This window comes from Pinus tabuliformis, chromosome 2_1 (genome assembly GCF_031772625.1).
Source record: "Pinus tabuliformis cultivar Carrire ecotype Pingquan chromosome 2_1, CPIR1, whole genome shotgun sequence".
NCBI classification, from domain to species: Eukaryota; Viridiplantae; Streptophyta; class Pinopsida; order Pinales; family Pinaceae; genus Pinus; species Pinus tabuliformis.
The window spans coordinates 857,635,186-857,647,175 of record NC_142299.1 but is presented as its reverse complement, the minus strand read 5'-3'; positions in this window follow the sequence as shown (position 1 = coordinate 857,647,175).

The following is an 11,990-nucleotide window of genomic DNA, read 5'->3' as shown; positions in this document are numbered from 1 at the left end:
ACTGCCTTGAGCTAGAAAATTTCCTTTACCCTTGTATTAATAGTGAATCTGGAGAGTATTCTAATATTATCTTTATAAGATTTATATCAGTTAAGATTGATGAATAAAATTCATGAGACATGAGCTAGGATGTCCTTGCAAGGTGGTTGTTCATTATTGGAAGCTATGATGGCCATTATGTCAGGCCAGGTGGTCGCACTCCCTTGATCGTGAGCACGATTGTGATCAAGATGGAATACTTCACAGTCCAGATTGATTTTTTAGCGGTGATAGTTAGTGGGCTTATTCATAAAAGCTTCTATTTCACTAATCCTTTTTATAGAGTTGTCAGATTCAATTTCCAATGGTTTTAATAACACTATAGAGTTCGGTTCTGAGAGAGTTGTGATTCACAGGGTTAAGTATAGCAGTGATGACACTTGAATGAAGACAAGCATAGTAGAGGTATTAGAATCTGTTATAAGCTTACTTGCATATTATAAGGGACTTGGTTGGCTTTTTTATAATTTTATAAATAAGTTCCATGTCATGGAAATGTGAAAAAAAATAGTGATATTGCCACCATGAGGCTCTTGTCATATATGGTTTTATACTTTTTCAAAAAATTCTCTAAGATTTCACAATGCTAAGATTCACTAGGCTTTACAAAATTTTACTATTTAGTGAAAGACTCGCCAAGATCTTATAAGATTTTATAATTGAGTAAAATATTCGCCATCCTGATGAGAGATTCGCCAAAAAATTATATATACATATTATATTATTGATAAAATCGCCTTCCATTTTTCCTATATACCATGGAGATTCGCCCATTTATTATACATATAAATTTGGGGGGGTTCTTAAAATTTTCCCTGTCAGATACGGAGGCAAAGTTAGTGGCACAGGATCATAATTCAAATAATGAATATAGGATGTCTATGAATTTCATCAAAGGGTTACATTTATTCATAGTGAATATCAGGAAAAATGTGGCGGGGATAGGATAAATGTTACTGTAGATTTCCAAAAGGAATGTTGTATGGAAATAGGGTATCGAATTGAAGAGAATACCAATTCAAAAGGTGGAAAAGGCAAAAAAAATAGTGATTTATTCAGAGGTGTTGATAACATTTTCCAATTGGCATTTAGAACTGGAAATGTTTGGAAGTTGATTGATGATATTTTTAGCATGTGGGAAAACATTGGCATTAAAAACTAGAAGGTCAAAAAGTGTTAGCCATTGATATGTAGCAGCAATGAATCAGTTCCCGAAATGAAGCAGCTTCTACAAGATATGACTATCACACCTTGGAGAGCAATGCAAGGAGTGAAATATGAAAAAATTGTCAAAAAAATATTATCTCATGTGAGGTCAGGGGAATTATCATTGGAGGAAATGACTGAGGAATTTCAAAAGTAAGTTTGTTGAATTATTTTTATTTATTTCTAGATTATAATTTTCTTTTAAATAAAACATGTTGTTCTTGGTAGTATTTGTTATACATTTCATTATATTAACTTTTTGTTACTTTATCTATGTAGTCACAAAGTTTACATAAAAATTCAAGAACAAATGGTTAAATTGTTGAATGAAGATAGCTGGGATGATGCTGGACACAACTATCCAAATTCAAGTTCTACATCAACATTAAAAGCTTTTTATCCTACATTTAAAAGTGTATCTTGATTTATACATTCATATTTATTCATCTGTGTACTATTTTTAATTTATAACTTACACATATATTTGTTTATTTTATAAAAGATGAAGAAAGATGATAATGGAGCACCAGATAGTTTCAGAACCTTTAATTAAAAAATAAAGATCAAAAGACTGAGGAAGCACCATATTAAGAATGTTGAACTTGATCCAACTCTTACTCATTTCATTTGGAATGGGCTAGAAACTATTCAATATCAAGTAATACAAGGTGATTGTGAAGACATTACTAAACTCATACCTAAAAGGGATTATGCCCTAGTTAATGCCGATATTCCCCATGGTTTCAATATTCCAAACATTTACTATGATAGTGACCCTTATACTTATCAAGCTCTTAGTAAAGTGGTTGGGGGATTTGTAGAAGTCACATCATCACCATTATGGAGATTTGTGACATTTCATTCACACACACAATTGGCAATGATATTGTTAAGTTTTCAGGGGAAAACAAATTCATGGATGCAGCTAACATGGTAAGACGTTTAAAATGTATATTTGATTAATGTTGAAAAATTCATTTATGTACAAGTTAATTGAACTTTTACTATTTCATGTTACAGGCAAAAGTCAAATCTTCTTAATCATGAAGATCGACAATTTATAAATGATTGTGAGTTCATTCATATTGATAGTTGGGAAAAAGATGATAGCTATATGTCTATGATTTTTAATCAGGTAGATAGAAAGAGTCATAGCCAAATACTGACTTATGATGTTGTTGTGAGAAAACTAACATATGAAGACAAAGAATCAAAATGAGAGATAGTTAACATTCATCAAAAACCAAAATTATTGATTAACTATCTTATAGACATATGTTCAAATGAAGGAGATTGGGTTCTGGATTTATTTTCTGACTCAGGTAAGTTTTATTATATGGAATTGAATTTCAATATATTATTTTTTAATCAATATGTCATTGTACTAATTTACTTCATTATTTATTTTTTGCTTGATAATTAGGTACAACACTAGCATGTTGCATTCAAAAAGGAAGAAAATGCATTGCAATTGAAAATGATCCAATACAATGCAATTTCATTCAGCAAAGAATTAATGCTCTTCAATTTCTTCCAGATGCAATGCAAGAAATTGGGTTGAAGAAATGGGACTTTAGTGAATCACGTGTGGCAAAAAAGGAAAAGGAACCCCAACCACCATTACATGGAATGTTTGGAAATACATACATTGGGAGATTTGTAGGCATCAAAGATCGATTAGAAGAGGAAAATGAGCAAAAGGAAGCAGAAAATATTGTGGAAGAAGACAATGATGAAACTCTAGAGGATGAAGAGTTTGGATTACATGACATTGTTGATTAAATTTAAGTTATGCTTGGAAATCAAGCTAATTTTTTGTAACTATTAAGTAGTTATACTTGTAATGTTTTGACTTTGACATTTTATGAGAAGAATAAACACTCAATTAAGGTTGTTATGCATTCAATATTTGTAACATGTGATTTTTGCATTAATTTTTGATTTATTCATTATTTTTTGAAAAAAAAAAGTGATTATTATTATTTTTTTGACATGAAATTCATAAAAAAAATTATTATTTAACCATTTTTAGTTAAAATTTTCGTATAAAAATTGTGATTTTGACATGTCAATTCTAGTAAAAAATTATCGAAATGTGTAGTTTTTTAGTTATATTTATGTTAAAAATGGTTATTTTTATGTCCATTGTTAAAAAATATTGTTTTTTAGAAACAATTATTTCATGTGGATTGAAAAATTAATTAACGATGTATAAATATGTAGAATATTGAAAATTCAAAATATCGACCTTCTAATTTAAAATGCAAAATAATAGAAACCTCACTATAAAAAAATTAAAATTATATATATATATATATATATATATATATATATATATATATATATATATATATATATATATATATGAAGAAAACAACCACTTTAAAAATTATTAAATTTACAAAATAATTATTTACAATTCATACATTAGAAAATAAAAAAAAATCATTTTAAAAAAATGGCCTGGTGTAGAATTACTACTTTTTTAAATCAACATAAAAAACACTACCATTCTAAAATGCAATGTACATAAAAAAATTTATAATGCCGAAAACTATGCTCCAAAAAACACATGTGTGTTTTGCATCACCACTTTTCAAAATCGGGTCACTTTTTTGCTATTTCTACAAAATGGGTAACAGTATGAGTTCCTGTTTCAAAGTTTACATTGTTAGGAAGAGATTTGTGGTCAAAGGGTACTCTCAGGTTGAGGGGATAGACTATGAGGAGGCCTTTGCTTCTATAGCAAGGTACTCATCCATCAGATCAATCCTTGCTTTGGCTACTTAGATGGGGTGTGTAACACCCTCCTCGCACATCTACCCATGTAACTATTAAGCCGAGATAAACATTTGATGAGAAGTTGATATGATATGATTCGACGTCCTAAGTCACCTTAAGGAAGTGGAACCGATGGAAACACACCATACAAACCTTCCACATCATCAATAGGACTCCCAGGAACCATCCTGAACTGTTAGGTAACCATCCCCTGGGTCCCACTAATTTTTTTAACCATTAAACTCCGAGACGCTCCCTTCATATGGGCATGCATGCATCCAGGAGGCTCTGGACACATCCACAACATGGGTATGCCTATGTCCAAGGACTCTTCTACCTAGTGTTGTGCCTGTTTCCTTGAAATTTGAGCCACTTTTTTAGGCCTAGAGACCAGGTCACTACCCACAACTCAATGACACTTTCGGGAATGAATTTACACAACATATTGATGATGAATTTGCAAGAAAAATGATAATGGCTAGTCCGGACCCCTGGTAGCCATGACAAGGATTTTGTCAAACATATCACAAATATCTAATCTACAGGTTTAAACAACATATTTGAGCATAGGGGTCTCATACTTATCTAAGAATTGTTAAGAAGCATTGGAACCTGAAGCAGTCACAAAACCGAGAAATCGAAAGCTACGAAATATATCAATTTCAGAGTATCTCATCAAGTGGAAGAACTTACCCACTGAAGATTCCACATGGGAGGACAAGAATTTATACAGAAGCATCAAGAACTACTCAAGCTTTGAGGACAACACTTTTTGAAGGAGAGGGGCATGTTAGGTCCCTATACTACTAGTGTAACCCCTTATTGTTATTAGTACAACCTCCTTATTATATTTTTGTGCCCATGTTATCCCCATATTGTTATTATTGTGCCCCATAGAAGCCCACTATTATTATTATTGTGCCCTTACATTATTATTGTTATGCCAGCTCTGATTATATTATGACCCCTTAGAATCCTATATACAGAAAGGAGGACTTGTCATTTGTATCATCTAAGAATTGTTCATTTGTATAATGTAAATGATGATACACTTTTGAAGGTTCCATTTATTTGGCGACAAAATATTCCAAATGAACAAGAGGAAAGGAAAAATATTGAAGAACAAAAATCTCAAGGTATTATGAATTCTCCATAAGTAGATGAAAGAGAAATCTATATTGGTTCTAGAAGATCACGTGCATAACGTGATGCCATGGAAGACCTTTATAGGGGTTCTTGGCAGGATGTTAAGGAGGGTTGCATGATAGCAGTATTAGCAAATAGAGATCCACTTGGCTTTCCATTATGGGTTTCCAAGGTCATAAAGGTCATCAAATGAAATGAATATATTATAGTTGTTGAAGTACATTAGTACGCCACAAATACCCACCCATTCAATGGTGTGTACAAGCTAGAGATGGTAGTTGATAAACAAATTGGTAGAAAGAGAAAGAGAAAGGGTACAAATATAAATCATCACTGCACATCCCTCTTAAAATTAGAGGATGTTGACATATTTGTCTATGGATTCAATTTAAAAAAGAGAGGAACTCCTTGTTTCGGGACCATAGAGATTTTGAGGAAGTTGCTACCAAAGAAACAATGTTGAGATGGAGTCTACTGAACCTAGTCATAGATTAGAAGACATTTGAAACCTGAAATGGTGGGCATGCATGTTTACTTAGATGGGGCTCTAGTCGATGAAAGAGAGGAATATGCATCATATTCATCTGCATCTAGTATTTCATCTAAAGATGTAGATTCTGATGGTGTGCCAAAACCTATGGGTGATTTTGAATAAATGTCTAAGACATTTTATGTAAATAATGTTTGCATGGTAACTTGAAGTAAATATTTTCACTTACATATGATATTACTTGAAGTTATGAGTCATTTCTATGTTTGTTGGATTATAAGTTTTAATTACGAAGAATTTCTCTTTAGAATATCCACAATGCAATGTGAATGCAATAATGAATTACAAAAATAATGTATGTTATATTGAATCTACCAAAGTTGATATTTTGATTAAAGGTAAAGAAATATTAGAAATTAATGTGGACTTTTTAAATTATATTGTGATATTGCCATGATATAATTCATTGTTATCATTAAAATTTTTTTTTTTTTAAATATTGAAATTTGAATGCCTTGTTAAAAGGGGACACTTCATTTTTATGGTTGATTTTTATGGCTAAAGAGTTATCTTAATAAATCTTTAATTTACTTGTTCATTTTCAAAAATTGTTTGTCATATAATTTGTCCATAATTTCATGGTTGAAATATGTTAAAACTTAAGGTATTTAATTCCACGGTTGAAAATTTGTCAACATCCTAATGTTTTTCTGAGTTATCATATTTTATTTTTAATGTTATCGTTGAAAGAAAATACAATTTTAGGGTTTTTTAGAGTCAAGATATTTCATCTTTATCAACACGGATGGAAATTGTTGGAATTATAAGGCTTTGAGACACGATATTTTATCTTTAATATCATGTCTAAGAATTGTTGGAATTTTATGTTTTTTTAAAGTTCTAATATTTTATCTTTAATTCCGTTGCTAAAAAGTGTCAAAATTGTAACCTATGTTTTTTTGGTTCTAGCACCAATACCTATTGTTTTGAGGGTGTTTTTTCATCCATTTTGCAAAAAAAAATAAAAATTGTTTTTACTTCTATTTGAAAGAAATTTTGAAAATTTACCCTTAAAAAAAACATTGTTCTCGCATACACAATTTCCAGTTTTGGGTTCTTTTTTCATGTTTTTTTTTGGGTTTTGGCATAAAGTTCTCATTTTGTGGTAATATTTATCATTTTTTTGGTAGCTATATTTTTAATTCCTCCAAATAATTATGTTCCAAGCAGGGTATTAGAAAAGAGTTGAAACACCTCATAACCCATAGTAAAATGCGGTGGAAAAGAGGAAAAATAGAAGCATTGTAGGGGCTGCAAGAGAAATGTTCCATGAGAAAGGACTACCACCATACCTATATGAGAAGCATGCAATGCATATATTGTTTGCATAATAAGAGCCCTCACAAAATTCTTAGAATGATCACAGTTGAAGAGGCTTTCTCTAGGAGGATCCATGGTCAATTTTCATGTCTCCAAAGATATCAGAAAGCAGTTGGAGACCACTATAGAGAAGGGGATATTTGAAGTATACACAGAGACACCTCATATTTACCAACTGTACATGCCCTCACTAAAGATGGTTGTTAGAGGGATGTGATATTTTATGAGAAGAATGCCATGGGAAGCTCTATAGAGTGAGATTTGATCATTTGACTAGAGGAGAAGCTTCTAGCTCCAAAGGAGGAGCCTCAGTCAAATCCATAAGATGTTGTAGAGCAACCATATGTGGATGAGAAGAGAGTGGGATGAGTGGAGTCACCCACTCACACAAAGCCTTACTGGTTAACATACCTTATATATAAACAATCTCATCATCATCAACTAGAAGAGAGACATTCATGGCCATTTTTCTTTCTAGTGTTTTATTTCTTTCCTCCTTTTGAACAACTGTTCTAATCTCCTCCTCACTAATGGTAACATAATTTTCAGCTTCAGTTTTGACATCTACAAAAATAACATTTTTAGCTTTGCTAAATTGAACGGCCTTAGGGATTCTTTGATGATCCCCTATATGTACTATTGCAGTGTCATGGATTATTGCTTTTTGCTTCCTTCACCTTTCTTATTTTATCTCTGTATGGAAACTGTTGATCACATTCATAATATTTGGCTCTAGAAAATAAATACCTTCCAACATCATTGAAAGACTCTTAGCAAAATCCTATCAAACAAAATACAATATGTCAATGATAAATCATTTATAAAAAAAATAGTGATCCTTACAATAATGCATAGCACATAAATATAAATAAACATACTTACAATGTTATTTGAAATGTCGGATGTGATTTCATCACACAACGGTGTGCATTCTTCATATTTGTCATACTTGACCTTTGGGAGACGATATCTAACAGTTTCATGTGGCTTGGCCAATTTTGCAAGAACATAGATAGTATCCACATTCGGCACCAAACATATGTCTCGTACTCTGCCCATCCCCTCATATGGTCCACCAAAGTTAATCATATCACAATATAGATAGATATGTGTACAATCATCTCTTTCAACATCTTTAACATGTAGTGTAAAATTTGTTTTATTTATTTCTCATGAATTCCTCCGTTTAGAAATAATTTTGAATATACTTGATGAGCTAGTTGCTTGACTTTTATGATGTTTTTTAGTTTGGGTATATTAAATAGTATTCATAGAGTGTCCAACTCAAAACTTTAGATGATGGAATTGTTGTCCTTGTTTCAAGAAGCATTCACATAGACCTTCTTTGATACAATCTTCAAGATATATATATATATATATATATATATATATATATATATATATATATATATATATATATACAGTTAATTAAAAAATAACAATTTATTTACAAATATTTATAAATATAAAAATAATCTAAATTTAAAAGATTTTTTTTTGTAAAGAATGATACTTATATTGTATATATATATATATATGATATGGTTTTAAAGGAAAAAACTATTTTATTTATTTATTTTTGCTTTTTTGAAATACAAAATCAATAAATGGATTTATTTTTTTGACATGGAATAGTTATTTTTTTTTTTTTTCAATGAAGGAATTGAAATCCCCACCAAACCAAATAGTGAAGATTGTGGGATTTCTTTAGAGTTTCTCGAATGTGGGATTAAAATTAAAATTAAAAAAATTAATATATTGTTAATATTATAAAAATTAATTTAGTTAAGTAGTCAATGTAAAATAATTTAAATAGAAAAAATATTTTAATTTTCAAGGAATGCATTAAATGAAAATTTATGTTGATATTTTGAATAGTTGTAGGGTGAATTTTTATGAAGACCAAAATTTTAGTAATATCTTTTCAAGTTAATGTTAGATGAAAATTTTGGAGGGAAATATTTTAAACGATTTTTTTGGAGGAAAAATTTTAAGCAAAATGTTTTAGGGGGAAACTTTGGAGGGAAAATTTTCAGCGAAATTTTTTGGCGAGATACTTTAGAGGGAAATTTTCAAACTCTAAGCTATAAATTGTCATTGGGAGAGAATGCATTTGTATCATTTGACATCTTTTGTTTGAATATCATGGATTCTTCTAATAGTGAATTTCTACTTTCTCTAGCATCGACATCTTCGTCATGCAACAACTCTATTCATTTTGATGAATATAACAGGAATTCTTTCACTATGAATAGAGAGAAAAAATTTCCACTTGGTTTTAATCCTAAGGAAGATGAGAACAACATTGATGAAGGGTAGTAGAAAGAATTTCCTATGAAAAGAGAGTCAATTATTCCACTTAGAACTAATCCTAAGGATCATGAGAGCACCACTGACAAAGGGTAGGATGATAAATTTCTAGTAAGTAGAGAGTCAAATTTTCCACTTAGACCTAATCCTAAAGATTATGAGAGCACCACTGATGATTGGGGGGATGAAGGATTTCCAAACTCAAAGTTTCCACATAGTCCTAATCCCAGGGATTGTGAGAGCACCACTGAGGAAGGGGAGGGGGAGGATGACTAATTTCCAATAAATAGAGATTCAAAGTTTCCATTTAGTCCTAATCCTAAGGATTATGAGAGCACCACTAACGAAGGGGAGGATGAAGAATTTCCATTAAATATAAATTTAAAGTTTCCACCTAGTCCTAATCCCAAGGATTATGAGACCACCATTGATGAAGGGGAGGATGAAGAATTTCCTGCAAATGTTAAAAAAAATGAAGCATTAAAAATGTAAATATATATATCTAATTGAAAAAAATACATATTTCCAAAAAAACATAATTTAAGAATTATTTTTAAAACTTAAAAAAAATGAAATAAATCAAAATTAGATAATTAAAAAAAAACATTTTTTAATCATTAAAAAATAAAACATTATGGCAATTTTGAGGTCTAAAATGGGCCTCCTAAGAAAATTGTACAGCCAAAATAAACTTTATAAGAACCAATAGGATTCAAGATGGTGGTGTCAACCATGGGGATGATTCACCACTTTTGGAGTTAAAAAACAAAAAGATTAAAAAATATTAAAATAATAAAAATACTTTTTCAACTCGTATTTTCAACTTATCTCTATAAGGTTTTACATAAATTTCGAATGGGAATACTCGGTGGATGAAAAAAATAATTCTTCATCCAAGGAGTACCCATGTTTCATGCTTTCGATGGACCCTACTACACAAAAAATGAGAAATACATGAAGAAACGTGATTGCAATCCAAGCTGGTTTTTAGACTAAAGCAGATTTTATTGTCTTTATCTATATAACCACTTCTCACACTCCAAATGTACCTTCCTGAATCTCTTACACAGTGAAAGATGGCATGAACATGTATTTAGGAGGAATTTAGCTGTCATGCATGGATTAAGGAGGCATGAAGATGCTTTCTACTTAAATTATTCTGCCTATCAACTTAAATTCAAGCAATTAAACCCATAAGTTGCAATTATGTTACCATAAATAAATTTCACTCTTAGAAGAGATTTTAAATTTCTAAATGCCCTTTTTCTTGTTAGTAATGATTTTGTCAATGAGGGTTTTCTTTTTTTAATGATTTTTCCCTTGAATTTTTAGTTTCAAAATGAAATTCATAGGCAATGAGTTTTTCGATGGCACATTTTGAAGAATTTTTACTTTTAATTTATCGAATTGAATGACGACACATGATATAGCAATTGCAACATTTACCTAACGAAGTGGCGAGCTAAGAGAATAAGACTTCTCCCACGTGGATGGGAGAGTGGCATATAGTATATGGATTTGATATGTACGGAAGGTAGTTGTAAATGGACTGGTTTTGATGCAAGGAACATTGTAGGTTGGCTTATCACTAGAGCAGTGCCATAGTGTCAATGCAATAAAATCAAAATCATGACATGGTTGAGAGAAAAAAGTATTAAATATTAATGTGGATGAAATTCAATTATAAGATGGCTTCCCCTTAGGTTAATTATATAGTAAAATAAATTACACTTTTCTACATGATTTTTAGATAGTCATTTTCAAATAAATTATTAATTTTAGGAATCTTTTAGAATTGAATAGAAAGAAGTGAGTTCACCACACTTAAATTATTCAAACTTTTAAAAATCTAATATTCTTGACTTAAAACTTCTCCAATTTATTTAGTTTATCACTAAAGTATGTTATTGGTATCAAACACTATTTTAGTTGTGGGTTGCCACAACATTTTGTCAATTAATGCAAGAGCATCCGGACTTAGCAAGCAATGTGATTATATTTTCACATGTTGTGGCTAACATGAGATGAATCTCATTGACCTGAGTGGTCAAATCAATTCTTAGTAGAGAGGGTTAGATCGGTCGAATTTATGTTTACATCAATTACTGTAATAATTAGAATATTGTCTCATTTTTAGAGGCATATCATTATAAAATTTTATCTAATAACGAAATTTACAATCAACATAAATCATGGATTATATAAAGATTACGTTCTCCATGTTTACAGTGTTTAACGACTTGAAACAACAATAGAAAGGTATAGAAATATTCTATTTTTAATCCAATGGAATATGCCTCTTAAATTTTTGTGCTTCTCCAATCTTGTATAGAAAGTCAATGTCTAATTTATTTGACGGGTCGGCATCAAAGAGAAGGAAACAACTGTTGAAAGCTAGTCGGGTGAGTACAAAACTTTCCCTACTTTTGCTTTTGCTTCTTAACTCAATACAACTATCACTATTTCCATTTCACTAAAGGAAGAAATAATAAGTCCATCTATTAAATTATCATGAGAAAATGAGAGATGCCTCCATTATCCAACTTAGATGGTGTAGTTAGTTAAGTTAAGTTGTCAAATTTGAGGAGTAATATTTAGGGGAAAGCCATTTCGAATAAATTATTCCAAAGTATTGGTG